Consider the following 23,715-nt stretch of genomic DNA (forward strand, 5'->3'; position numbering starts at 1 on the left):
TAGAAGTTCAGCTTCACCTATAGGAGAATCAATATTTAGAACCCACCAACCACCACCACCTGTAGCAGGCTGCTTCCTTTTTGCTAAAGACACACCTGCACAGTGTCTCGGATCAGGCGAATTCCTGGATAATTAATTTTGTGAGAAAGGAGGCTGTCTAGTGGATTGGCGCGGGGCATTCTGCTATCCTGCGAAGGGATGGGGTGGAGAGAGGGAACTTCCTTTCCCGGGCATCTCCCATATGCCAGACCTTGTGCTCCCTTCCTGCCCTGTAGGCCATCTCCTTTCATTTTATCCAAATCCTCCCTCCTTTCCTCGGAGAAAGACCATGTTCTCTTTGCTACAGAGGATGGAACAGAAGCTTGGGGAGTTCAAGTGCTTTGTCCAAGATCATAGGACTGAACACATAGATGGTGGAACTGGGATTTGAACCCTGGCCTGACTTCCAAGTCTCTGTTCCCTCTGCTCTGCGAGGCCCCTTTGAAATCGTGGTTGCCAAGATCCTGTCCCTGTGTCCCTGATGCCCCATGGGGTGGACTCAGGAGGACATTCCAGATGTTATTCCCTACTCCCCTCCTCCCTCCTCCCCTCGGTGAATCTCTGAGCCTCTGTGGTTCCTGATGCGGCCTGAGGAAGGACTTGACAGGTGGTGAGTCCTGAGGTGCTGAGCACCACGCTCATCTCAAGCAGGAAAAAAAAATGGAAAAAGAAACTCCCCTACCTGAACCGCCTCTCCTTCTCTGTGTGTCTCACCAATTACACCTGCAACGAGTCATTCATTATCCATTTGCTGATGGCCATTTTCATTTAGCATCTCTACCAAAGCTCTGGGCAGGAGGTCGTAATTGAAAAGCTCCACATTTGAGTTTGCACAGGGGCAGCTCTGTTCCATTTGACTGTCCTGAGGTGCAGGTACCCCCTGCAGGGGACCAAATCCAGTCCATGTCTGCCCAGGGACCCAGCCATCCCAGGCGAGTGCTGCCTTAGCTCTGCTTCTGCTCAGGGGAGCTCAGATGGTGAGTCATATGTTCCCTCATCCCCGACTCCCTTCTTATTTCCCCAGGAGCTTTGCTTTAGTTTTTGATTTGGTCTGGGTTTTCTTTGTGTCTTTGGCGAGGAGCTGGTTCTAGAGAGCGACCAAAGTCACGAGGTTGAAATCGTCACTAGGTTGTGTCAACAGAGAAGCCACTTGCCAATCACCCTTCCTCTGAGACCTTCCTGAATGAACACAAGACACCTGCTGCTTTCTGTAGCCTCGAGTCTTCTTGAGTTTAGGACTCTCCCAGGTCTGCCTCATTCATTTCTGATCCAGAGAAGCGCTGATAAGGTGCTCTTCAGAAAGGAGCAGGGCGACCAGCTGCAGCTTGGCCCAGGTGAGCAGTCCGCTGCGGGCTTCAGTAGCAACCAGGCATGTGCTGAGCTGCCAGAGGGCGGCCTCCTGCAGCCCCCGCCACCCCAGGACATTGCTGCATGCTTAGCCTGGCAACACAGCCTTCTCTCCAATGCTCCCTTAACCTTCTCAAACATTTACCACGTGTCCACCATGAGTCTGGCTGAGTTTCAGGGGCTGAGGACCAAGGGATAAATAAGCCAGTTACTTGTTCAGTTGGAAAGACGCTCAGGTAAGGAGCACATAATAAGTAGCATCTAAGAGCTTTTCAGTAGAAGCCGGGTGGGGGTGGAGGTAGGTGGAGGTGGGGGGGGTCAAGACTCCCTGTGGGACGCGGAGGAAGGGATAATTGATTCCGTTGGGGTGGGCTGGCGAATGCACTCTGTCTGACTGGGCTGGAGTAGCACAGGCTTTCCAAGAAGAGGGAAAGCCTGAGCCAAGGCAAGAATGGCACAAAAGATGTGGCATGTTGGTGCCATCTGGACCCTGCTGCCTCCAAGGCCCCTCAGTCTTCAGGGTTTCATAGCGTCAGCCCCAAAGTGGAGGAATGGCACAGATCTCTTAGAGGGCAGCCCCATGGCCAGGTCAGGGGGAGCTCTGAAGGGCACCTGCTTCCTCCTCTTCTCCAGAAGTTGGAGTGGAGGTGAGGAGGCCGCAAACACCTGCTCCAGGGCCAGACTCCACATTCAGGGGGAGACCTCAGTCCTCACACCTCCGGTAGGAATAGCCTAGCTAAGATTTCTCTAAGCCAGAGCGAGCACACAAGAGTGTTCAAACACACACACACACACACAGAGCTGCAGGCCTGGCTCCCCTGATCCTCATCCTCTTAGTGCTCACCCTCCTCCCCTTCCACGAGCAGCAGCTTCCCCTTCACACCAAGCTGAGCATCACCAAGCACCCGATGCCAGACAGATGGCGGGAAAGAGCGTTTGCTCGGAGGGGGGATGGGCCGCAAGGTCACTGCTGACAGTGAGGGCCCAGCTGCAGGGCTGGGGAATAACAAATGGTCTCCCCCTCCATCCTGGTGGCTCCGCTGGGCTCTTTTGCCGACCACCTGTGTTCAGCTGAGATGCGCTTCAGCTTGGAGCCGGGAAGCAGAATCCACACAAGGTTTAGTCTCCCCCACACCCACCCTCACTGTTTCCTTCTCTTTCCTCTTTCTTAAATTGGAGCCTTAGTCATGCTTCCCTCTCCCCTGTACTCTGTCTTCTCTTTCTTTTGCTGGTGGTGGGGGAAGTTGGGGAATGGGAAATGGTCTGAAGGCCTGGGGAGTGACAAAGAAAAACTCCGCAGTTCTGATACTCAGAAAACAGCCGGAGTCTCACAGCTAAGCCAAGCTGTGCTCCTGTTGGGTATAAACGGTCTCATAGAGCACCAACCTCAGCCAAGTTTACTCTGAGACCAAGACTAAATGAGATGAAGCAAGCCACTTCATAATTGTGTCTAAGACAAAAATTAAGGTCACTCTGCCATCCACCAAAGACCCCTTCTCTTGGCCAAGATGAGTCAATGCTACTTGACCAATTTCAACTTTGTCCTCATTCTAGTCTCCCCTCCCCATGGGTGGGACTTCCTGAATAGTCATAGAGTCAAATAATCATAGAAGTGCCCCCGTTTCTGAAGCCATCTGATCTAGAGCACCCCCACTTCCTGAGACCCTACTCCAAGTCACCCCATCAAAGCTCAAGTGCTATGATGGCTTCTTTCTAAGACCCTCTTGTGGGGAGAAAGTGCCTATCATTCCCCACAGGGACATAGTGAGTGACAGACTCATCTGGTTTAATGATGGATATCTTCCCGTTCTTGGCTGAAGGGCATGGACAGAGTTAGAGGTTCCACCAAGATTCAGCTGAGGCCAGGACCCTCACTCAATGTATTAACAGCGCACACATATTTCAGGGGGTGGGCCCAGGTCTTGGAATGTTTTTTTAAAGCTCCCCAGATGATTATAATGTGCAGCCTGGATTTTAAGCGATTGGGTGACAAGTCAATTCAGGGGGCTGCAGTGAGATCAGAAAAAGTGATGCCTGTAAAGCACTGGGCTTGGGCCCTGCACTGGTGCTCAGTTACTGTGAGCTGTCATGTGTTGGCTTCTGTGCCTTATTCATTTTGCTGTCCTTCTCAATAAACAGCTGTCGAAGGGACGTTGATGTTGCTGATGGGAGGCTGCGAATCACGTCAAATGTAATACATCTCGAGCATGCCACCATTTTTCTCCCCAAACCGTCTCTCAGGGTTCTCATCAAGGCCGGAGCCGGAGCCGGGACCAGAGGCTCTGACTCATCCCAGTGCCCTGGCCCATCTCCCCGCAGGATCTCAAGCGCCACCTGCCTCCTTTCTGTCTCTTAGACCCCTCTGCCTTTATTCAGCTCATAATCTCCAAGATCATTCTTTCTAGAGCTTGGCCTGACCATGACACACCCCAGCTCAGACACCCTCTGTGGATCCTCGTCACCTCCTGATGAAGGTCATACCCTTATCTTGACATTCAAGGCCTTCTCTAATCCAGCGCCCCCTCACACACATATCATACTGAAATGATGTGTTCTAAGCATTAGATATCCTTCATGTCTTCACATCATTGTACTTTGCTTATTCTGATCCAGCTACCTGGAATGCCCTTCCCACCTCTTTTTCCCTATATAAATCCTACTTATCAAATTCTAGCTTAAATGCCACTTCTTCCATCCCTATCACCTCAACCAGATGGGGTCACTGCCCTTTATCATCTCTTAAAACTATCCTCCTCTTTAAATTCACTTGTGACCTTTTATCATACATTGATCTGAACTTTATTCACCCTCCCTCTGTATGGGATAGGAGGCATCCGCGACCCAGGGCTGAGAAGCCAGGCTTGGGAGTTCCCCTTGAGGCTCAGTGGTAATGAACCCAACTAGTATTTGTGAGGATGCAGGTTCGATCCCTGGCCTTGATCAGTGGGTTAAGGATCCAGCGTTTTCGTGAGCAGTGCTGTAGGTCACAGATGCAGCTCAGATCCCATGTTGCTGTGGCTGTGGTGTAGACTGGCAGCTACAGCTCTGATTCGATCCCTAGCCTGGGAACTTGCGTATGTCACCAGTGAGGCCCTGAAAGGAAAAAAAAAGACAAAAGAAGCCAGGCTTTGCTGTCAAGAAACACTGACCTTACACTTCAATTTCCTTTCCTACTAGTCCAATGAATTGGGGCAAGTGTTTTGACTTCTTAGCCTCACTTTCTTCACATGCACAATGGGGATAATCTCATAGAGGGATGATGAGGGTGACATGCGATAATCACATGCAGAATCCCTCAAGTAGAACCCGGCAGAGGAGATCCCCTGTGGCCCAGCGGTTAAGGGTTCGGCATTGTTGCTGCTGTGGTGTGGATTCAATTCCTGGCCAGGGAACTTCTGCATGCCACAGGCACAGCCAAAAGAAAAAAGAAAAAAAAAGAAAAACCTGGCGGAAACAATAGTTATTATCATTGTAATAACAGCTGCTGTTATTACAAGGTTGAAATCTTCCAGAGCAGATGTCTCAATTTCATTGTGTACACAGATCACCTGGGCATCTTGTGTGATTCAGGAGGTCTGGGGTGGGAGAGCCCACATTTCTAACAAGCTCCCAGGTGATGCTGATGCTGCTGGTCCCAGGCCCACACTTGGAATAGCAAAGTCCGAGAAGGCAGGGCTCGTGTCTCGGAGAGCAACAGTTCTCGCAGAATCTGGCATGCTTTCCTGCACAGAGGAAGAGCACCCTCATTTTATAAAACGAGTGCATCCCCGTGGTGGTGGTAGGAGTGATGCTGTACACAGCCTTGCACTCACAAGATCACACCACACACCCACCCCACACCAGCCAATCTAATGCTGCGTGGGACTGAGATTTCCCAGGGGCCCAACTGCTGTGTTTCGGAAATCAGAGCTCTGAGATGGAACCGGCTGTGCACTAACCTTATAGCCCTGATTAATTCCCTCCCTTTGTTTGCCTCATTATTGTGATTAGGTTCTGCCCGTAACATAGCAACGGCTAATTGTAGGCTGGTTGCAGAGTGCATAATTCCTGCTATTAAAATTTTATCGAGGCTTAATTGTGCTCCTTTTGTGCAGCAGGGAAGCTTCAAAGTTTCAGAAAAGAGAGGATGTGGTTAGTGGGAGCTGATGATTTTTTAATCTCAGCAAGCTCTGTAAAGCCCTGCTCTGCAATATCATTGACCTTGAGATGGTTTCCCCTGGCCAGAAAGGAGCCCATCATTTATTTATTAACCCTCCAGAAGGTCTGCAAACAATCCCCGGTGGCCAGGCAAAAAGCATATTGTGGGTCAAATGCCATTACAGAAAAGCCCCAAAGGGCAGACCGTCTGAATAGTTTGGCCATGTGGGCATTTGGGTTGGAAAGCTGCAGTTTGCATGCAGAAATGGTGCCTTGTGCAGACAGGTGTGTCCCTCCACAGATGCCACGTGGCCACTCAGAACCTTCCAAAAGCAGCGGCAGAATCAAGAGACTTTGAAAGCAGTTTCCCAGGAATTCAAGTGCCATGCTGCCCCAACCTGTGTGTAGTGAGAGGTGGAAAGAGATGACCCCATCAGCAGGTATTTCCAACAAAGTCGTTCCCAAGCATCGGCAGGAGCTTGTCAGAGCTGCACACATCCAGGCTCCTGCCCAAACTTACTGATTCAGAATGGGAGGCGGGCTGGCAATCACTCCTCAGGCAGTGCCCATGCTGAGCCTCTTTGGGAATCACCTGCAGCCACAAGGGATTTTGGAAAATGTAAAAAAGGCAGCAAAACCAGGTGCAACCTGGGGTGGGGTCCCTTACTTTGCTAAGCTCAAATTGGAACCACAAAGCCTAATGGTGTGGGATGGTTCCAAGGCAATGCTGCTCAGCCTACAGTGTGCCTGCCTCACAACTACCTAGAAGGCTTGTTATAACAGATTGCTGGGCCCTGCATCCTCAAGAGTCGGATCCATTTGGTCTGGGGGTCGGACCGGGGACTTTGCATTTTTAACAAGCTTATAGGTGATGCTGGTGGTGATGCTCTCAGGACCACACCTTGAGAACCACCGCCCTCAGGGATTCTCCCAGTCTGTCTCCAAATGTGTCTCTTTGAAAAGGATTCAGTAGTGTTCCTTTGGAAACAACATTACAGCCTGTTGTTTTACATGAGGACTCTGTGCTTGTGTCTTGGACACCTATTTATAACCCAGAAACAGTGGTATTTGTAATCAAGCTTTGCCCTGAGAAGTTATGAAGGAAGGATTGACTCCTGGATCCTGGATTTCAACATGTTGAATCCAGATGAATCCACAGTTTCACCATTATTAAGTCAAGCAAGGCTTTTAAAAGGAGGTGGGGGTTTTGGCACTGCTCGCAAGAAAGGCCAGGAGTTATTTGATGAGCAGACCTCAAGCTGGGAAAGGCTTTAGATAAGTTGTAATAACAGCATTATGGTGAATGAGTGGAAAATAACAATGTGTGCATTTTATAGAGGGGGAGAAATGGGGGTGGGGAGTAATGTTAAAAAAGAAAATTCAGAGTAGGTTTAGAACAGGGGTTGCAACTCAAAAACCTCTGGAGGCCAGACAGATAACAGAAATGCGTGAGCAGACAAGGCACATTGGAACCTGCTCTGATTTGAATAACAACATGGAGAGGAGGAGAGGTGGTGAATGGGCCCTTCTGAAAGAGGGGAGTCTCAACTTTGCTCTTGCCTCTGGTTGCCAGGGTAGAGTGTAGGCGCAGGAATTGTTTGTTCTTTTGAATTTCTAGGGAAGCTGGGAATCTGAATTCTTTTTTTTTTTTACAGTGTCGTACTAATTTTTGCTATACAACAAAGTGACCCAGTCATTAATATATATATATGTACATTCTTTTTCTCATATTACCCCCCAGTCATATTTTATCCCAAGAGATTTGGACACAGTTCCCTGTGCTATACAGTAGGACCTCACTGCTTATCCATTCTAAATGTAATAGTCTGTATCTACTAACCCCAAACTCCCAATTCATCCCACTCTTCGCCCCCACCCCTGGCAACCACAAGTCTGTTCTGCACATTTATGAGTCTGTTTCTGTTCTGTAGATAGGTTCATCTGTGCCGTATTTTAGATTCCAGATATAAGTGATATCATATAGTATTTGTCTTTCTCCTTCTGCCTTCACTTCATATGAGACTCTCTAGGTGCATCCATGTTGATGCAAATGGCCTTATTTCATTCTTTTTTATGGCTGAGTAGTATTCCACTGTGTATATGTACCACATCTTCTTAATCCATTCATCTGTTGACGGCCATTTAGGTTGTTTCCATGTTTTGGATATTGGGAATAGTGCTGATATAAACATAGGGGTGCATGAATTATAGTTTTATCCAGATATATGCCCAGGAGTGGGATTGCTGGGTGATATGGTAGTCCTATATTTAGTTTTCTGAGGAACCTCCATGCTGTTTTCCATAGTAGTTGTACAGTTTACATTCCCACCAACAGTGAAGGAGGATTGCCTTTTCTCCACAACCCTTAAGCATTTGTTATTTGTAGACTTACTAATGATGGCCATTCTGACTGGTGTGAGGTGGTACCTCCTTGTAGTTTTGAGTTGCATTTCTCTAATAATTAGTGATGCTTAGCATGTTTTCATGTGCCTACTGGCCATCTGTATGTCTTCTTTAGAGAAATGTATATTTAGGTCTTCTGCCCAATTTTGATTGGATTGTTTTTTTGATATTGAGTTGTATAAGCTTTTGCATATTTTAGAAATTAAGCCCTTGTTGGTTGCATCATTTGCGACAATTTTCTCCCATTCCATAGGTGGAACCTGAATTCTAATATGAAATATCCCGTCTTTAAAAAACTGAGCCTTTTGGAGTTCCCGTCGTGGTGCAGTGGTTAACGAATCCGACTAGGAACCATAAGGTTGCGGGTTCCGTCCCTGCCCTTGCTCAGTGGGTTAAGGATCCGGCGTTGCCGTGAGCTGTGGTGTAGGTTACAGACGCGGCTCAGATCCCACTTTGCTGTGGCTCTGGCGTAGGCCGGTGGCTACAGCTCCGATTCGACCCCTAGCCTGGGAATCTCCATATGCCACAGTAGCGGCCCTAGAAAAGACAAAAAGACAAAAACAAACAAACAAACAAAAAAAAACTACTAGGAAAAAAAACTGAGCCTTTGTCAAAACATGTCTATAGGCTATCAATTGATTATACTAGTTTAAAAAGTTCAGATTCTACTTCCTAGATCCTAATTCATTGTAATGCTTCTGTAGAAATTTGGCACTTTTTTTTTCTTTTTTCTTTTTTCTTTTTTGCTTTTTTAGGTTGAGAGATAGATATAAGAAGTGAAAAAGTAAAAGAGTCGGAAAGGGAAGAAAGATAAAAATCAGGGAAAACATTGTAAAACAAACAAACAAAGATATCTACTATTAGAAAGGACCTGGGGGTTTATATAGTCCTATCCTCTACATAAAGAATATGTCACTTCTACAACATCCCTGGTGTGATAGACTGTTAATTTGGTGGCCCTTGTGGATTTCCTTCCCACAGTGACCCTGGGCTTGGCCAACGGGTCATTAGCAAGCATAATGCAGACTAAGGTTTGATAAGTCCTTGCAAGTGGAATGTGCCTCTTAAGAATGCTTGTTCTTGGAATGAAGCTGCCATGTAAAGGCTAGCCAAGTGGAAAGACTATATAAAGAGACAAGTCCCCAACCTTCAGCCAAGGTGCCAGGCATGCAAGTGAAGCCATCTTGGGCTGTCTGCCTGCAATCATGATACCCCAGAAGACCCCAACCGATGACTCACCCAGCTGAGCCTCAGTCAACCCATCGTCTTGAGAAATAATAAAGTGGTGTTGGTTCTAAGCCACTAAATTCTGGAGTACAGATCTTCCTTGACCTGATGATTAAGCATCCTGACAAATCCAACATAAAATGAGAATATCTTAAGATGAAAATATGTTTTAAATATACCTAACCTACCGCAAATCAGAGCTTAGCCTAGCCCACTTTAGAATTGCTCGAATACTTACATTAGCCAGCAGTTGGACAAAATCATCTAACACAAAGCCTATTTTTTTTAACAAACTGCTGACATCTCATGTAATTTATGGAATATTGTACTGAAAGTGAAAAACAGGATGCTGGATGGTAACAAGATGATTCTAAGTGTATTGGTTTTGCCCTTGGGATCTCGTGGAACTGCCCAGCTTCACCAGAGGTTATCCTACCACATACCACTAGCCCCTCAAAAGGTCAGAATTCAAAATTCTAATTAGATTTCTACTGACACATATCACTTTTGCACCATCATAAAGTCATTAGGTCGAGCCATCATAAGTCAGGGACAAACTGTACTTTGTTATACGGTGAAAATGAATGGAGGCACTTTCTGAGTAGTTGGCCTATGAATCTGATGTGATTCTGTGGTAGAAAGAAAAATAAATATTTGGTCTTTGTTCCTCTTTCCTAGCCTAGAACTCTTAAAACCCTTGGCATCTCTTGAATAATAGTATCTTTTGTATGCTAATGAGATGACTGTTGGCAGAGGACCCCAGCATAGTTTCAGAATGTCAGAATGGGGGCTGGTCACCAGAGAGACCAAGGCAGGATTAGAATGTTGGAATTTAGAACTCTAATCCATCCAACCTCTGAAGAAGGAAGGAAGGTTGGGGATTGAGTTTAATCACCAATGGCTAACGACTCAGTCAGTCACGTCTACAAATACACTCATACCTAACCCTGCGCATCGCTTCCATTTGGCTGCTCCTGAGTTATATCTTTTATCATAAACTTGTAAATGTTAAGTAAAGTGTTTTCCTGCATTCTGTGAGCTATTCTAGAAAACTATCAAACACAAGGAGTGGTCGATCCATAGCTGGTTGTTCAGAAGTTCATGTGGCCCAGGACCCATGATTGGTGTCTGAAGTGGGTGCAGTCATGTGGGGCTGAGCCCTTAACTTGTGGGGTGTGATGCCAACTCCAGGTGGGTAGTATCAGGCTTGAATTTGCATGCAGCTGAGGATTTGAGAATTGTAGAGATTCTGTTTGGCTGGAAGTAACAGAACATCTGATAAATGGTGTCTTAAACAAGTAAGAGATATATCATGCTCATGTCAGGAGAAGTAAACTTTATTTATTTATTTATATTAAAGTATAGTTGATTTATAATGTTGTGCCGATTTCTGCTGTATAATAAAGTGACTCGGTCATACATATATATATGTATTTTTAATATTATTGTCCATCATGGTTTATCCCAGGAGATTGGATATAGTTTCATATGCGATACAGCAGGACCTCATTGCTTATCCATTCTAAATGTAATAGTTTGCATCTACTAACCCCAAACTCCCCATCCATCCCACTCCCTCCCCTCTCCCCCTTGGCAACCACCAAGTGTGTGGGAGAAGTAATCTTTTAATCATTGGTCAGAATCAGCTGCACCAAGAGGGATTAAGGAAGTGCAATTAACTAGGTGCATTCACACCCCCAACAAAATGGGGGCGTTGACTAGAAAAGAGGAAGGATGAGTGGGCACACATTTTGCAGTTTCTGCCACAGCCCGCTTCTGATAGGAAGAGAAACGAATGCATTTCAAATATATTGTACAATTTTCCCCTTCTCTACCAAATGTAGCCATTAAACCTCAAGCCCAGCACCCAGCACACATTTATCCCATGCTCCAAGGAGGAGGCCTCTGTCTTCGTTTGATGACTCAGCATTTCATCTTTGTTTGGGGAGTAGCAATTAAGCTCAGAGACTGGTTTGTCTTTGCCAACAATTTATTTAACACAGGTTTACTGTAGGAATTATAATTATTTCACAAGCCAGTAGCATGCAGGATAATGTCTTTCAATAAGCCAACAAAGAAATAACACACTCCGAACATATGATAGATTAATTATGCTATTGTTCTAAGCGAGAGGAGATGACAGGATGACTATACCCAAATTCATTCGAGGTATATCTTTTCTATGAGTTGTTTCTAAGGAGAGCCCGGCTTTGTCAACTGAGAGCTGATATCTAGCTACCAGCGCAAAAATAAAAGTCGCCTGTTGCTAGAGCATGTTGCTAGGGAACAAAGGCACCAGTGTTGACGGGCAAGCTAGGCTGCTCCAGGGTTATGGCTCCAGGCACTGTGGCAAGGTTTATGATACTGCCTAAGACCACCTCCCTTAAGTGGATGTCCTTCTTTTCCTTCCTGAGACTGATGCAGGGTTTAACACCACCGCCAACCAAGGGTGGTCTGGCTATCTATGCTATGTAGGAGCAAGTGTCTCAAGATCTTTGGAGAGCTAAATCAGCAAATAGTGGCTTTGTCCAGACTTAAACTCTCCTGTTCATATTCTAAATGTCCCCTTGCCCCTTCTCCACTTGTTCTTGTGGATAAGCCCTTAGCAGCTGAGTTAGGAAGTGCTTATCAGCTGGCAACAGATGAGGTGGTGACATCTCAATACAGCTTCATTCTTGTATCGAAAAAACTTTATTTTTCAAATCAAATTTTTTTTTGTCTCTGTCATAAACAAGTGGATTAAAACAGTTTCACGTTATGTCATAAACAAGTGGATGGGAAATTATATCAAACCAATACACAACTGTCTGGTTCCAGGTTCATTTCATAAGAAGTTGATTGATCTTGAACTTGATTCAGCCCATGGATGACATCCCTACTGATAAAAGATCTCAGGGCAATCGACTTTAAATTTGAAGCAATGGTCATGAGCAGACATTTTCAAATGAGAATACATTCTGCAAACCTTAGGTGAATCCAGGATGTTTGGCACAAAAGAAGAGGCCATGGAGGAAGCTGAAAATAAAGTTTGTGGTTTACAGAGATAGCCTGTGGCCACTTCCTGAGTTAGAAGCGCCTTGGTGGGAGTGGGAGAGAGACAATAAAAGAAAATGAGATTGAAATTCACTCCTTTTCTTTCTTTTTCAGTAACTTCTTGGAGGGAGAAATGGAGCTGAATGAGACATAAAATCACAGAACTTAGACTTGGCAGTGATCTTAGAAATAAATTATCTAACCTTTCACCCAATTGCAAATAATAATAATTAACATTTATTGGGTGTTTACTATATGCCAAATGTTGTACAAAATAATTTACTTGATTTTTGTTTATTATTTAACTTTACCCTTGCTACATCTCTAAAAGGTAGCATGAGTTTAATGTCTGTTTTACAAGCATCAATTTAAGCAACTTATTCAAGGCCACAGTGAATGAATGAAGGGACCAGAATTCCTGGCTACGAAACTGCCTCCTCCTTAATTCTTCCTATCCCATCCCCTGTCAACTTCAGCCTCACCTCTTCTCCAAACCACTCACTTCTTTTTTTAAAATCTTTTCTATTATTACAGTGTTCTGTCAATTTCTATTGTAAAGTGACCCAGTTATACATATGTATACATTCTTTTTCTCACATTATCCTCCATCATGTTCTATTACAAGCGATTGGATATAGTTCCCTGTGCTGTACAGCAGGACCTCATTGCTTATCCACTCCAAATGCAATAGTTTGTACCTACTAACCCCAAACTCCCAGTCCATCCCACTCCCTTCCCCCTCCCCGCTGGCAACCCCAAGTCTGTTCTCCATGTCCATGAGTTTGTTTCTGTTCTGTAGATAGGTTCATTTGTGTCGTATATTAGATTCCAGATATAAGTGATCAGACAACTCATTTCTATTTGTAAAGCTTGGTTTCTGAAACACTCATCCACCTATTAACTGACATCTGCTTTTCTAGAATTTGTGTCATCTGTCTGCCCACCAAAGTAACACATAAGCCGTTCCCTCTGCCCTCTGACCATCCTTCCAACATCTGCACTTCACAATCATGCATCCTCTGAGCCTTTTCTTCTCCAAGCTAAACATCTACAGCCACTGTAACCCTTCCCTATAAGACCTCCCTATATGCTGTGCTATATACTCCCTTTATGTATATTGAACTCAGGCTGCAAATTCAAGCTTCTACAGACAGCAGACTAGTAATGAAGATAAATAGAGCAGACCAGGTACAGTAAAAATCACATGGTCTTCTCTTTTATTATCCCACTTTTTATAGAGACAAGGACAATGAAAAGTTTTTCCCTGCAATTCACTGATGAAAGGCCACTAACCCTCAGTCTTGCTATTTGGGGACAACAGGGCATGGCAAGCACCATGGCAAACTGCCAAGCAAACGCTTGATCTAAAGCAAGCAGACCATGTTCAGATCCAGCCACATATTGTCATAAAGGATGGTTCCAGGTCTTCTGAAGTTTTCAAAAGCTGCTGGAAATCTGAGGTTCTATTTGAAAACTTTTGATTTTTTTTTTTTATCAGATCAGTTTTTTAAGTTTGGCTTTAAAAAAAAAAAAAAAAGAAAGAAAGAAAGAAAGCATTCTATAAGCCAAACAAAGTGTGGCTGCAGGCTGGATCCAGCCCCTGCGCTGCTGGTTTACGACTGCTCTTGTTGTTCATGAGCTATAGACCCCAGAGCCCTACAGAGTCTGGCCAGTCCTGAGGCCAGTGGGACCCTCACCTCGCTTGACCTAAACACCATGCTTCTTCTAGGAAAGCAGACTAAATTTGCAATAGCTTTCCTAGCAGCTGTGTCCTGTTCTACTCTATGTCCGCATGGAACTTGTGGCCAAGTGAGTAACTTTGTCTTCATTTTCAGTCATGTCCAGCCTGTGTCTCCAGCCATCCTGTGCAATCATATTTTGATCCTCACTGCCTGGCTTTGCTTTCCTCTCTGTCAGTCCCTACTCTGCCTTGGAGAGCTTTGTCTATTTCTTGTGTGCACAGGTCTGACCAATGCTCTTTCCATGAAATCACCAGCTGGACCCAATACCCGGATGAATTCTGACCCATCCCAAGGGCATTAATAAGGATGTAGGCTAGAAATATGGCACTCCAAGGCACCCCAAATGTCACCAATGCACTAATAGCGCTCCCTAGACATAGAAAGGAAAGAAACTAGCCCGTGTCCAGCACCTACTCTGAGGCCAAGCCTGCTAGCTCCCTCACCCGCACTCCCTGCCCACTGCAGAGTTGCCTTCTGCAGCTCTGCCGCTGTGACCAAAAAAGAACCTCAATGCTTCACCCCACAGGGTTAAATCCCAGTTCCACTCTGGTCAGGAATTCCCAGACTGGTTCCTGGTTGAGCTGTGTATTTGGCTCTAGATAGACCCCCAACTTGGCAGCCCAAGGGTCAGTGTGCCTTCCCCACCCAGCACGCACCCTAGGTACTCTGCCCTTTGCCTGTGCTCAACACTGAACTCCTGCTTGTCCAGGTGGACACACACTTTGCCAGGCACTGTCCTTGCATGGCAGTATCCATGACCTCACCTAATGGTGAATCCGCTTGCTCCCATGGCCATCTAGCCCTCATTTTTCAGTTGACTCTTCTGAATTATCAGGGAATTTGTATTATTCATGCTTCTCCTGCCTCCTTATTGTTGTGATTAATGGAGAGCAGGAAACTGAGCTGTTCAGTAGCTGTACCAAGACAGCCACATGTGCTCACTCAGATTCTTCTGGTTTTTTTTTTTTTTTTTTTTTTTGTGAGCGTTTTGTGAAACTGCTCACTGTCTGCATCTATAAGGCAGGGTGGTTTTGAGGAACCTGTTAATAGATGTTAAGCATTTATAACAGAGCCAGGCATGAGGTGGGCACTTGTGAATATTAGCTTGAAGGAGCAGCAGGTGGAGACCTCATCCTGGTCCCTTCCTGCTTTAGCCCCCAGGAGCCAAAGAGGGGCACCCTTTGCCTAAGAAAAGGTCACTCATCCTCCCCACCATCACCACCAAACTCAGCAGCAGGCACCCCGAGCTGGTTTTCTGACAAAGAGAAAGAATCAGTTCAAGCCATCCACATGGCCCTAATCCTGCACCTGCCAATTCCTTGTTGTGTAACCCTGGGAACTGTTGTTTACGCTTTTTGAGTGCAAGTTCTCTATCAATAAAAAGGGGCATTAAGATGTAGCTGACAGCATTAGGGTTGAGGGGGTTAAATGAGATTTGTAGTAAAGCACTTGGCACATATTAGGTACTTGATATGGTGATGATGATGAAAATACTGAGGCATGTGCTGTCTTTGGACCTTCCCAGTGAGCAGGAGCAGCCTGCATTTCTTCCTGCCAGGTGTGCAAAAACTGTTACAAACTTATTGCTTGGTCGTTATAAAAAAATTCAAAGTAACAATACAGGCATTTATAAACTAAAGTTGGGGTCCTCTGCCCTCCCATTCTCCTCTCCAGAGAGAACCGCCGACCCCTATTTAGGGTGAGTGTGCCCTTGCTGACATTTTTCTACACACACACATACACACACAATTATTTGTAAAGTAACATTAGGATCATACCATACAAAGTCTTCTGCAACTTCTTTCTCTAAGCGGAATTTCATGGCCATTTTTCCAAGTTAAAAGTATACGGAACTAATACAGTGTTACAGACTGAACTGTGTCTCCCAAAATTTGTATATTGAAGTCTTAACCCCCCAGTACCTCAAACTGTAACTGCATTTGGAGATAAGGACTTTAAAGATGTGTTTAAGTTAAAATGGGTCATTAGCATGGGTCCTAATCCAATAAGACCAGTGTCCTTTTCAGAAGAGGAGGTTAGGACACAGAGGCATCAGACACATGCAGAGATGGCAGCCATCTGCAAGCCAAGGAGAGAAGCTTCAGAAGAAACCAGCCTATCGACACCTTAATCTCAGCTGTCTAGGCTCTAGAACTTTGAGAAAATAAATTTCAGTGATTTAAGCCAGCAGTCTGTGATATTTGTTATGGCAGCCTTAGCACACTTATACATCCTTTTTATAGATGGTACCAAAAATGTGTTTGTTGATGGACTTCTAGATAGTTTACAGTTCTAGAGGGCTGCAGGTAATACCCTTGCAATATGCTTTGTACGCTTATGTGAGGATATCTGCAGGCTCTTTTCCCATAGGAGGAATGACCAGGTTGCAGAATATGCACATCTTACACAGTATATGAACTATTGTACCAATAGCAACTCCAACACTGTAGGCAATTCCTGGCTCCCTTTACCCCCAAAGCATAATTTTAAGGACTTACAGTCTTTGGCCATAAAACATAAACTCACAGTTAACAAGATATGACACCCTTGACCTTGGCTTTGCTTGTATTGACCACCCCTGCCTATACTGGAAACTTTGCCCCATCCACCACCTGCAGAAACACAGTTTTCTTGAATGGACAAAGTTCTCACCAGACATTATAGTCTCTTCATTGTGAAAGCAAACTCACTAAGAACAAACAGCCATACTGCAACAAGAAGCCTTGGTTTTAATTTTTTAAGGGTATAAATAGATTTGAATCACACACAGCATGTTGGATTTAGGGAGAAAATATTTCATGACAAGCTGCCAATATATTTCTCATCTTTCAACAACTAGGAATGGAGGTTGAAGGCTGCAGAAATGTACACAGGTTGGCAATGCCATTCCAATAGGCAGAGTTATCTTGATATGAGTTGATGTGTCTGACTAGCCTTTTGTTTGGGAGAAAAATCAGAAATGGGAGCTGTCTTCTGTAGCAGAGTTGACTTTGGAGGTGCTGTGGCCCAGGCAGGGCCTCTCTACAGAGTATGTCGGAATTTCCCCAAATTGCAAGGAGGTTTACCTTCCCTCTTTTTGCTCTTACACTTCCATACATATGGATGTGCAAAAAACTGAACAGCATAAGAAATCTGTAAAAAGAGAAGCCATGACTCAGCCACTTGGAGGATGTGTGGAAGAAAACTGGTTGTTCCCCATGGTGACCTGGGTGTTGGTTTGAGAAGAAGAATGGTTGGCAGTTGGGATATCTCTGAGCATTGATTTTGGCACCTGTCTCTGACATTGGACCATAGGTTACTTGGGAGTAGGAACCATCAAACGCACCTCTGCCCACAGTCTAGCACAGGCCCTGGGCACAGATCCTTTCCTCCTGACACACTCAGCACTGAGACGGTCCCATCCAACTTTGACTTTAAATTCTATCTCTATGCTGATTACTCCCAAATTTATGTCTCCAGCCTGGAACTGTCCCCTTAACTCTAGTATTTCTATCCATTTGCTACCTGGTGTCTCCTTTTAGATGGCGAACACTCATCTCAAACTTAAGATGTTCAAAACAGAGCTTCTGATCTACACTCTCCCCTGAATCTGAACCACCTGTCACCTTTCCAGTCTCATTTGGTGGCAACTCCGTCATTCCAGTTGCTCAGCCAAAAACCATGGAGTCCTTCTGGGCTCCTCATTCTCTTACTCCTCTAATCCTGTTGGCTCCACGTTCAAAATATATCAATAATTTTTTTCAGTAACTTCACTGCTATCATCTTGGTTCTAAGCCACTAGAGTGGGCTGAATTATGGCCTCCCAAAATGATGTGTTCAAATCCTCACCTTTGGAACCTGTGAATGTGTACTTATTTGGAAAGAGGGACTTTGGAGATGTAATTGGGAAACTTAAGATGAGATCATCCTGGATTCAGGGTGGGCCCTGAATCCAAAGTCAGGTGTTCTTAGAAGAGAAGGGCAGTGGGGGGACCAGAATTATATGGACCCACGGAGAAAACCATAAGAAGATGGAGGCAGAGACCAGGGTGTTGTAGGCCCAAACCAAGGGATGCCTGGGGCCACCAGATGCTGGAAGAGGCAAGGAAGGATTCTCTTCTGGACCCTTTGGAGGGAGCACAGTCCTGTCGACCCCTTGAGGTGGGCCTTCTGGCCTCCAGAACTGGGAGAGAATGTTTATTGTTTCCAGCCACCTAGCTTATGGTAATTTGTTAGGCAGCCCTGGGAAGCTAACACAGTTGCTATAGTCTCTCACCTGGATCATTATCATGGCCTCCTAGTGGATCTTCCCATTTCCATCCTTACCTCCCTATGGTCCTTTCTCAATACACAAACTAAAGCAATCCTTTAAGACATAAGTCAGATCACCATACTCTACTCAAAACTTCCAGTGGCTCCAGATTTAACCCAAAAAGCTAATTTTTTTTTTTTTTAACCACAGCTTGCAAGGCCCTATCTGACCCTTCCACTTGCCTGCCCACACTTTTTTCACTGACCCCTCTTCCTCCTTCTCTCCATCTTGCCTACCCCAGTCCAGCTACAAAGGCCTCTTCTCTGTTCCTTGAATGTACAAGGACCCTTGCCCTTTGTTTCTGGCCCTGGCCATTCCCTCTGCCTGAGAGGCCCTTCCCCAGGTGTCTGCTGCTCACTCTTGTGCCTCCCAGAAGTTCGTTCCAACCTCATCATATCAGAGAGGTCTACTGGGAAGCACCTTTTTTAAAACAGAGCCCCCTGCATTCCTGCTTCGTAGTTGAGTCCTTAGCATTTGGAAGAGGACCTGACATGTAGTTGGGATTCAACAAACATTTGTTTTGTGAATGAGTAAATACATAGCTGCTAGTACACTTATTATTCATTTCCTCCCTATGTCATACATTCATATAATTCAAAATTCAAAAGGTACAGGAAGGTTTACGGCAAAAATTCTTCCTCCAAACCCTATCTGTCCAGCCCTACTTCAGTTCCTTTCCCTAAGGGCAACTGGTGGCAGTCTCTTTCCTGTCCTGCTAGACTTGATTATCTGTCTGTCTGTCTGTGTACCTCTATATATCTACCTACCTACCTACCTACCCATCAGTCCATCTCTGATTTTTACCTAATGCTAAAACTTGTTATTTGTGCTAGTATACCATATCGGCACCTAAGAACTTCCTCATTGCATTTTCCAGTGGCACCACATTCCATGGTGTGTATAAATCTTGAAATGATCTAACTGGCCTTCAATAAATGGACATTTAGGTTGCCCTCATTCCCTTTATATTCCCAACAATTCTGGTACATTGTACATAGGTTATTTTCATACTTGTGAATGTATCACTGTAGTACAGTATGCTTTTTAAAATAGTTAGACATTTCAAATAAAATTTCCGGTCAACTTAGGGCCTGATTCCATGTTTGTTAGGGTAGAGTCCTCCCCATGCCTCTAGCCAATGTGGCCGTTTGTTGTCCACACTCCTCACGTCTCTTGGACTCATCCTGGGCAGGACTTGTGTTCAGAGTCAGCTCAGAGTAACAGCTGCAGTTCATTGGATGCTTTCTGGGCACGAGGCATTATATGCAGGACTTCACTTAAATCCACTTGATCTTCTGCTGGGGAGGAATTAGTAGCCCTATTTACAGTTGAAAAAACTGAGGTTCAGAGCGGTTAAGTAGTTTACTTGCCCAAGGTGACAAAAAGCAAGATTCTTTAGAATCAAAAGCAAGCTTCTTTTCCAGGTCTATTACCAGGATCTGGTCTTGTAATCACTGCATACTGAACCTCTCTGTGCTTCAACTGCCTCCATCTTAACACAGGGATAATGATAGGGATTATTTCATAACATTGTTTTGAGTTTTGGAGAGGAATCGGCCAGGAATAGAATGGGTCAAAAACAGATGAGAAAAGAATTTGAGGCAGGTCCAGCGAACATTTGGGATACGGTGTTTCTCAACGTGTCATCAAGCGCCGCACACATTGGCATCACTTCGGGTGCTTACTTCACAGGCAGATTTTAGGGCTCTTTCCTAGATTTCTTCAGGACTGGAGCCTGGGAATCTACATTTTAAGCCAGCATCTAGGGGATTCTGATGCACATCGAGATGTGAGAATTTCCTCTCCTAGGGAGTGTGTGTGTGTGTGTGTGTGTGTGTGTGTGTGTGTGTGTGTGTGTAGCTCTATCCAGATAAGACTACTGTGGCCCTATCCTAAACCTCTCTTCACCTTTTCTCTGCACTCCCCCCACATGTCATGTTTTTCTCATCACAGCATAGCCAATAACCCATCCAAAAGTCATTCCTTAGATTCCAAACCCAGAAATCTGTGTATGCTTCTGATTTTTTTTTTTTTGCTAAAAAAACACAAAATAGTGATAGACAGCTGATGAATTATGTGAACCTTTGGTCTATATCTTAAAGGCATAGGAATCCACCTGGCCCCTGACCCACATCCCAATGCCTTTGCATCCCCACAGTCATCTTGGTCCCCTGAATTTTGGAACTGGCTCTTGATGACTCAGTACCTCTACAGACTCAGCAGGTGATGAAAATTTAAGTGAACAATACTCATTAACATTATGATCATGTGTGGCATTTCCTATTACTAAATGATCTTAGTACCCAGATATTATTCACTTAAATAATCAATCACTGTCAACAAATTACAGGATGTAGAAAATGAAATTAACAAAATGAACTATGGATGTAAAATTCATTTGAAATTCAATTTAGTGACATTTGGTTTCAACTAGTCTGCGCAACTGAACACCTTCCTCTTGCACAGAGTTTAAAAAAAAAATAATAATTAACCTTTTTACTGCTCAGTTGCTGTGGGCCGCAACAGTGTTATCACATGGCACTGATGGTTTGGAAGTGAAATAATTAAATGAGAACATGGGATGAGGGTATCAGGGCAGTCCTGGGGTTGCTTCTACTCCTGACTTGGGGCTGGGGTAACAAGAAGGGTCCAGGAGGTGGAAATGGGTTCACTTGCACTGAGACTTCCCCAGTCAGCAGCTGGTATTTCTGCATTGTCTCTGGGTTTTCAGAGGAACCTTCTCAAGACCCACCTCACATTCCAGAATCCTCATTCCCTATTCCACACACAGCAGTTTGCATTCTGCATTTCCTGCTGAGCCCCCGAAAAGCCAGCCCCTCCCCCACCACCCTATTTCCTTTCACGATTCTATGACTCCTTTTATCCAGTCACTCCAGCTGGAGAGAGAGAGTCATCTCAGACTCCCCATCCCGCCCCCCCCCCAACTCCTTTGCTCCCTCGAGGCAGTGAGTCACGTCATCCCGTTACCCCACCAAGCCTTCTTCCCATGGAACCTGCCTCTTCCTCAAGCTGTCTGTGCCTGGGGCTGCCACAGCAGTCTGGGGCCCCATCTCCACTCACTTCTCACCTCTGCATTGCTCCCTGCTGGTCTCCACCCCACAGCTCCCCCCCCCCCCCCCGCACGCTTATAGATCCTGCCCCCACTGCCCAGCCATCAAGCCGGAGCCTAGCATCCATCATTCCCTGCCCCCCCCCCCATGGCCTCACGGGCGTGGCCTCCCCACCTCTGCTCACCATGTACCCAGATTGCCCTTCAAACTGCAACCTCCTTGTCTCCAAACATGCTTTGCACTTTCCTGCCCTTACACCTTTGCTCATGCAAAAACAAAAACAAAAAAAAAAAACTTTTCCATTTCTCTCAGTAAATTCCCAAGACCCAGCCCCAAACCACACATTTGCTCTTAAGCCTTCCCAACTGCACCGCAGTCTCCAGAGATCAGTCTCCTTCCAACAGCTAAGGGCTTATTGTCTGGGGCACTCCTTTGGATCCTTAATAACTTGCTTTGGGATTTCCCTCCATGACTAGCTGTATGTACAATATATTCTTTTTTTTTTCCTAAGGAGGTTCCCAGGCTAGGGGTTGAATCAGAGCTGCAGCCACCGGCCTACACCACAGCCACGGCAATGCGGAATCCTTGTACAGTATATTCTTTAAAAGCAAGGACATGCCTTGTGGTCCCTGCTTCTCGCTTAACGGGTGAAGCCATTTCTAAGCCTTCTCTGGAAAAGGCTTCTCTGAAAAAGTTTCTTTTGTCTCCTTTGTCCAGAGCTGCCTTGAGTTGGACAGCTCAGATGTGCCAAGAGCAGGAAGCTGTTTCCTGGAGGGGTACGTGTGGTGGGCGCAGGCTGACAGGACTTCGGGGAGACAGACCTCCGATGGCAACCACAGCCTGTGGACAGGGGTCTCGCTCTGGGAAGCTGTCTCTTGTCAGCTATGCCTGAGATATTCTTGGTTCTTAACCATATCTCTAGCTGTTCCAGATCACCCCGTTATCTCTCCGGAGCTGCCCCATTGCTGGGGAAGGTGGTGAGGGGGCAGTGGCTCTGAGGGGCTGCAGATGGATGCAGCCTTCTGGCCTCCCTTCACCAGGAGCTGTGGGGAAATGTGACATTTTGAGATTAGGAAACCTCTATCCTTTACCGGCTGGGAGCAGAATTCTTTAGGAATCTGTGGAGAACCTCCATGAATTCTTAGGATTCTTTTCCAGAGTCCTGAAGGGGGTGGCCCAGATGAAGCACTTGTCCTTTCTCGGGTCTGAGGGTAGAAAGAAAACCTCACTCATCTGTGAGCTATAGCTTCCCTCCCCTCGATTCCAAAAGCCAAACCACTTCTCTCTGTATTACCACTCACTCAGCTAACATTTACGGGTACAGCACTCCACAGTTAACTCCATCTAACTTCCACAAAAACCTCTGAAGAAAAGTTGTTCTCGTTGTTCCCAGCCAGGATGCTTGGCCTCCTAATCAATAGAATTTGATGAGAGGTCAGGCAAGAAATTCAGACAAGGCTTTGTTCAGGATCCCTGCTGGAGCGAAGAATAACAAAAATAAGAAACAGTTTCCCTTGCTCCCTCACTGGTGAAGGGGGTGGGGGGAACCAGCTGGTTCCTTACAGGGGATGAAGGTCAGGCTGGAGGGGTGGCTTAGGTGGCACAGGAGGCATGCAGAGAGTGAGTATCCTGCTTTGGCTCCCAACACCCTCCTTTTGCTCTTAGCTCTTCAGAAGTGACAGTTGGTCTTTTAGATATGGGTGTCCTGTGGTCCATAATTTGCCCCAAATGCCCGTTTGCATGAAGTTATTTTTAGTCCTTATAGTTTCTTTGTATTTGTGGCTTGCAGAGATGTTTGTCCAGGTGCAGTCACTGCAGCCACTGCAGCAGAGTCCCAGGCCCCAGGTCCCAGCCTGTCTCACCATTTTAGAAATGGGAAGTCTGAGGCTGGCGTAGCTGTGGCTGTGGCGTGACCCCTACCCTGGAAACTTCCATGTGCCACAGGTGCAACCCTAAAAAGAAGAAGAAAAAAAGAAACCAAGCTGAGTTGAAATCCCCCTTCTAACTACCACCCTGGCATGATTCCCAAACCAGCAGTCTGAAACCCACTTTCCCCTGGGAAGCTTCTCCACCCCAGCCCCAACAAAGCCACCTAAATCACGAGATTGCTCCAATTATCCTTCACTTGTTTCTTTATGTTCTGTTTGAAATGATGGCAGCTGGTACCCCTCCTGACATGTGTGGTTATGAAGTGTGTGGATTTGGTGATCACGGTGCCACGTTCCCCACGAGCTGGCTCAGCGTTTGAGCTGGAGTCAGGCTGTCCAGAGGATGAGGCAGAAAACGACAGTCTAAATGGGTTTCAGGTCACTTTGGCCACTGAGCTACCCACAGCCCACAAACTCTTTGGGATACTCTTTGAGATAAAGCCAGCAAGGGAGGTCCCGCCTGGGCCCTTTCTTGGTTTGAACTTTGGGCTGAACAT

The 23,715-nt window shown here is 45.7% G+C and overlaps 1 long non-coding RNA gene across 1 annotated transcript in view; it reads left to right on the forward strand.

Moving 5' to 3' along the window:
- Nucleotides 1-1,425: 1,425 nt before the first annotated feature.
- LOC102161781 (uncharacterized) overlaps nucleotides 1,426-23,715 on the forward strand; it is a 36,160-nt gene continuing 13,870 nt past the window's right edge. The window contains exons 1-2 of the long non-coding RNA XR_014817584.1: nucleotides 1,426-1,622; nucleotides 5,825-5,963. This is a non-coding gene — a long non-coding RNA (uncharacterized LOC102161781). The remainder of the gene's footprint in view (nucleotides 1,623-5,824; nucleotides 5,964-23,715) is intronic.

The sequence above is a fragment of the Sus scrofa genome, chromosome 1, assembly GCF_054392235.1.
Source record: "Sus scrofa isolate SSC_HxYL_T2T_F1_AM1 chromosome 1, Sscrofa_HxYL_maternal_Yorkshire_Landrace_v2.0, whole genome shotgun sequence".
NCBI lineage: Eukaryota > Metazoa > Chordata > Mammalia > Artiodactyla > Suidae > Sus > Sus scrofa.